Consider the following 6,965-nt stretch of genomic DNA (forward strand, 5'->3'; position numbering starts at 1 on the left):
CGGACATCACTTGTCAACACATGAAATCGGCATTTGAAAGATTTAAAAGCAATATTTCAAGTAACCTTTGCTATAAGTTTGATCGAACACTCTGATCGTGAGCTTGACAAGTTTTAAGTAGATATAGAGGTTAAATAGATTTTGTTCTGTTTTTCCGCTATCAAATCTTCATTCAAATACATATACAATTAAATGCAGTTACCATCATTCGACAAATGAAACCAGCCCTTTGACTCGCTTGTTTCCATGTACCAGTACATTTGCGGGTTTTTAATTTTGGAAGAGGTACAATGTACTGGTCTTTTGGAAAATAAAACACGCACGCGCATGGTCTATCATCTAATAATCCATGGATATTAACCGGAGAAAGGCTCGCAACATCGCAATGTGGGTATAATTGGCTGTATTAAATTGTGTTTCATTAAGTTTGTTGAATTGATAATGAACATTGAAACAAAAATTATAGAGGAGGAATTGTTTTGGACCGAACTGTGGCCGAACTTGCAACAAAATGTCAATCCGAATGTTTTAGTCCACATCTTGGAGTAACTTTACGGTATACTGGCTGTGATAAAGAGACGTAAGGTGAAGAGTACCATTAAATATACAAAATTATGCCCATTTCACACTCATGAACTATTCGTTTAATTTTTCTTTTAACAGAAATTACATCTCGCAACGGATATCATAAACTTAACCAATGTAGCTGTCCAAACATCATTAATGCTTAGAATCAAAATGAGAGAGAAATATATACTTTAGTAAGAGCAGTAAAACTAAGCCAGAAATAACTGTGTTTGTTGCTTAATCCTTCATATAAGGACGCATACTCCAAATCGAAAAACAGCTCTGCATTATCTCCGGTTGAGGAATAAAGGGAGAAAGAGCTTTCGCGCGAGAAATGTGCTGGGTTAAAAAACGCATCGCCCACGTCACACGGTGGGACCGGGTGATTTCTCAACAGGCGAGAGATCGGTTTTAGCATTAATTCTCACCCGGGTGAGAAATCGTGTCAGCTGAGATTTTTTGACGTAACAAATGTTTATTTTCGGTCCCTTGTTGTCTAGATATCCAACCAATTGAAACTTGATATGAAAATAGATAGTCGCCTTTTATCTACCTTTCTGTTCGGTGGTGACGCCTTCATAGCTGTTGAAAGGACTTTTAACCAAGAAAAAAAGCAAATCGACTATTATTTATAGATAAAACACAAAGCCTACAACCGATGTAACAGCAGGGCGGGCCAGGTCCGTCGCCCTTACACCGTCCTGCCATAGTGGTACTCAACAGATATACTTGCTTTGGCGACGGTTCCTTGGCACGTAGCTCGTGTAACATTGTGTTGATGTGGCGTCACGACCTGGATCATCAGTACCCAACTTTCTACTGGAAAACGACCATCACAGACGCTAGTCCGGGCCTCACCGGGAGACAAAGGCTTTTAAAACTACATGTTTTTCAATCATATCAAATATATAGGGTTACACAACGAGTGATTGTTGAATATGGTATTTATTTCACTCGAGTAAGTTAATTTTTAAAAGTTACAAAAGACACGAGCTTTAGCGAGTGTCTTTCTGTAACTTTTGAAAATTAACTAACGAGAGTGAAATAAATACCATACTCAATAACCACGAGTCGTGTGATCTGTTTCTACCACAACCACATGAACATACAAACGTGTTTGTTGACAAGGCTGACGTAGTGATATGACCCATATGTAAAAAGTCACTCATTAATATTAAAAAATGACTTCTTTTTTTTTTAATTATTGTCAAAATTAATGTTTCGGCAAGAACTTCGTGAAAAAATAAAATAGATAAATGACTTGAAATATTGAGAGTATCAGTATTGCATTAATTTATATAAATTAACCACGGACTATATGCGCGTTAGCATATCGTACGAAGTCTGCCTCCCGCCAAGTGATGAACCGTTGTAGACGAACTTATCGCTGTCAATATCCAAAACCATAGGCCTGACGGTTCTATGGTTGACGATTATAGTGATGAAAGTCCAGCCATAGTCAGACCGTCTAAATAGCGATAACGGGACGTTGGGAGAACGAAATATTTCCCGACACTGTGACAGATCTTGTTTTGGTTTCACGAACTGGACACGCGACTGTGGAAAACCACATTACATCTATACTACATTATTGTATTAAAACACAACAATAATTTCATGTTTAATTAACACACACATATAGCTTACTATTAATAAAAAATGGATTGTGTAGAGTGTTAATGAATATCAAGAACGCTAGAGCCAATCTTTAAACAATTTAATGATGCGATGAGCGGGAATAAATGTTTGAACCTGACAGTAAAAATGAAATTCAGTTTAAATGAATTGAAGTTTTATTTTTATTCAAGTGAAGAAATCCAGTAAAGAAGAGTCAAGTATTGAGATTAACTCATTCACCCCTTGAGACGCATTTGAATTCTTCCAGATCAACGGTTGGAATAGTTCATAATAAAAATGAAATTTCATTGATTAATGAGTTAAACAGGTGAGTATGCAAGCTGATCAACGAAGAGTGACCAGCTCTTAGTGATAAATAGTCTGAACTGGTACCACATAGTCTACGTATTGTAATGTGTTTCTCACTTTAAATTTTGACGTCAATTAACAGGTTTTTAAGCAAAATACAAATGTTCAGCTTGCGTATTTAAGTCTCATTGACGACTGGTTCTTGTTTCGATTCTATACAACTGTTGATAGAGTATGTAGAATACAATACTAGTAGGTCAAGGACGCGAAAACATTGTTGTGCGAGTTCGCTTAGAACCTTTTGAATCATGTATATTGTATCGTAGGTATATTGTATCGTTGGTATATGTAAATCTGTCACACCACTCCTGGCCAAGACTGACGTCAAACGAAAGATGGACAAACCAAGGACTTAGATATACACCGGGTACCTAGAGCACTCCTCCCGCTGGCCAAGGCTGACGTCAAAAAGCAGATTGACAAACCAGACTCATCTCAGTTCGTGAACAGACCAAACAGTAGGAACAAAATCCCACACACATTTGCAAGGATAGTTTTAGAATGGAAAAGGGCCAGCTCACATACCAACGCTATCTGTGTGCCGAAAAATAACTCACATTATGTGGAATGAGGGTAACAGGAAAGAATGGAGAAACGCAAGTTGTGTCGGTGGACTCGGGTTTGCATACAAATCGTGGTACGCTTCACACTAAATAAAGGATACGCATTATGCGCCCCGCCATAGTGGTACTGTGACTACAGCTAGTATTGTGATTCAGTCGTAAGAACGGAATAGCCTACTGATGGGAGCTAACAAAGCTTCCCGCCGATGTATACTCGACTTCGACATTGACTTTCCATCAACAACAATGCAGCCCTAAACAAGATTGGGCCTGAAGGGTCGATACCAGAGGTTTTTTTCGCGGCCTGTGTCCCGGGGGACGGGCGGGCGTACGAAGGATAACACCACAGAACACTATCCGTATCATTTATAGGACCGATGGTTACGAATCAGCGTCCAATCGAGATATTACTGGGAAAGGCACCGAGGTTTAATATAAACAAATAAGACATTTGAACGTATTATGTACATGATTCTGTAATCCTAGTAATTATTTATTAGTTCTCTGAAAAACAAGTTTATTTATTTGTGGTAGTTTATTGATGTCTAAGATCCTAGTGGAACTGGAGTCGATATTGACTTAATGTGTTAAACAAATGTTAAGGAACGCATCCCCATCTGTCTTGTTCCGGGGAAATTGAAGTAATGTCTTATTTTTAAGTGTGTATAACCAGACATAATTGTACAAATCACACTGAATCATGAGCAACATACAACGTAGGCTACCATACATGTGTACAATCAACAAACAACACAGGCTACCATACATGTGTACGATCAACATACCACGCAGGCTACCATATATGTGTACGCAGGCTACCATACATGTGTACAGTCAACATAAAACGCAGGCTACCATACATGTGTACAATCAACATACCACGCAGGATACCATATATGTGTACAATTAACATACAACGCAGGCTACCATACATATGTGCAATCAACATACAACGCAGGCTGCCATACATGTATACAGTCAACATACAACACAGGCTACCATACATATGTACAGTCAACATACAACGCAGGTTACCATACATATGTGCAATAAACATACAACGCAGGCTGCCATACATGTGTGCAGTCAACATACAACTCAGGCTACCATACATGTGTACAGTCAACATACAACGTAGGCTACCATACATGTGTACAGTCAACATAAAACGCAGGCTAACATACATGTGTACAGTCAACATACAACACAGGCTACCATACATATGTACGATCAACATACAACGCTGGCTACCATACATGTGTACAGTCAACATACAACACAGGCTACCATACATATGTACAGTCAACATACAACGCTGGCTACCATACATGTGTACAGTCAACATACAACACAGGCTACCATACATATGTACGATCAACATACAACGCAGGCTGCCATACATGTGTACAGTCAACATACAACGCAGGCTGCCATACATGTGTACGATCAACATACCACGCAGGCTACCATATATGTGTACGCAGGCTACCATACATGTGTACAGTCAACATAATACGCAGGCTACCATACATGTGTACGATCAACATACCACGCAGGCTACCATACATGTGTACAGTCAACATAAAACGCAGGCTACCATACATGTGTACGATCAACATACAACACATGTTACCATATATGTGTACGCAGGCTACCATACATGTGTACAGTCAACATAAAACGCAGGCTACCATACATGTGTACAATCAACATACCACGCAGGCTACCATATATGTGTACACAGGCTACCATACATGTGTACAGTCAACATAAAACGCAGGCTACCATACATGTGTACGATCAACATACAACACAGGCTACCATACATGTGTACAGTCAACAGGCAACGCATGCTGCCATACAGGTTGGCAGTCAATATACAACGCAGGCTAGCATACATGTGTACAGTCAACAAACAACGCAGGCTACCATACATGTGTGCAGTCAACATACAACGCAGGCTACCATACATGTGTACAGTCAACATACAACGCAGGCTACCATACATGTGTACAGTCAACATACAACGCAGGCTACCATACATGTGTACAGTCAACATACAACGCAGGCTACCATACATGTGTACAGTCAACATACAACGCAGGCTACCATACATGTGTACAGTCAACATACAACGCAGGCTACCATACATGTGTACAGTCAACATACAACGCAGGCTGCCATACATATGTACAGTCAACATACAACGCATGTTACCATACATGTGTACAGTCAACATAAAACGCAGGCTACCATACATGTGTACAATTAACATACAACGCAGGCTACCATACATGTGTACAATCAACATACAACGCAGGCTACCATACATGTGTACAATCAACATACCACGCAGGCTACCATACATGTGTACAGTCAACATAAAACGCAGGCTACCATACATGTGTACAATCAACATACCACGCAGGCTACCATATATGTGTACAATTAACATACAACGCAGGCTACCATACATGTTTATAATCAACATACAACGCAGGCTTCCATACATGTGTACAGTCAACATATAACGCAGACTACCATACATGTTTACAGTCAACATAAAACGCAGGCTACCATACATGTGTACAATTAACACACAACGCAGGCTACCATACATGTGTACAGTCAACATACAACGCAGGCTACCATACTTGTGTACAGTCAATATACAACGCAGGCTACCAAACATGTATACAGTCAACATACAACGCAGGCTACCATACTTGTGTACAGTCAACATACAACGCAGGCTACCATACACCAAACATGTATACAGTCAATATACAACGCAGGCTAGCATACATGTGTTCAGTCAAAATACAACGTAGGCTACCATACATGGGTACAGTTAACAGACAACGTATGCTGCCATACAGGTTGGCAATCAATATACAACCCAGGCTAGCATACATGTGTTCAGTCAACATACACCGTAGGCTACCATACATATGTACAGTCAACATAATACGCAGGCTACCATACACGTGGACAATTAACATACAACGCAGGCTCCCATACATGTGTACAATCAACATACAACGCAGGCTGCCATACATGTATACAGGCAACATACAACACAGGGTACCATACATGTGTACGATCAACATACAACACAAGCTACCAGACAGGTTTACAGTTAACCGACAACGCATGCTGCCATACAGGTTGGCAATCAATATACAACCCAGGCTAGCATACATGTGTTCAGTCAACATACAACACAGGCTACCATACATATGTACAGTCAACATACAACACAGGCTACCATACATATATACAGTCAACATACAACGGAGGCTTCCATACATGTGTACAGTCAACATCGATTAAGCAAAGATCTTCTCAATCAGTTGTGGAATAGATGATTTCGAAAACCAAAAGCAACTTTGAAAAAGGTCTACATAACGAATATGAATGAATGCCATGTTGGTTCAGCTTTTCAAGAGCTGCGAATAATTATGATTGACTTTGGCTTAGTGATAATATCCGGGGTTAACGATCATATCCATGTTTAGTAATACTTTCCGGGTTAAGTGATAATATCTACATGTATTTTTAGCAATAATATCCGGGTTTAGTGATAATACCCCATCTTCTTGTCGTATTTTATGTATCGCTCCTGAACAACTTCCAGAAAAGATCTCCCCCAGAGCGGGCTTACATGATGCTCAGATCAATTGAATAACATCAAAATTGCAGTTGTAAATCTTGAACTGTATGTATAACCAATATGTTGTCTGTCTTCAATACTCTGTATTTAAACATATTCTATCGCCATGCATAATAGGCTCTCTCTTTTTATGATAATGTCTTAATATATACTGTTGGATATATATATATATATAT

Source organism: Mizuhopecten yessoensis, unplaced genomic scaffold, assembly GCF_002113885.1.
Source record: "Mizuhopecten yessoensis strain PY_sf001 unplaced genomic scaffold, ASM211388v2 scaffold8995, whole genome shotgun sequence".
Classification (NCBI taxonomy): domain Eukaryota; kingdom Metazoa; phylum Mollusca; class Bivalvia; order Pectinida; family Pectinidae; genus Mizuhopecten; species Mizuhopecten yessoensis.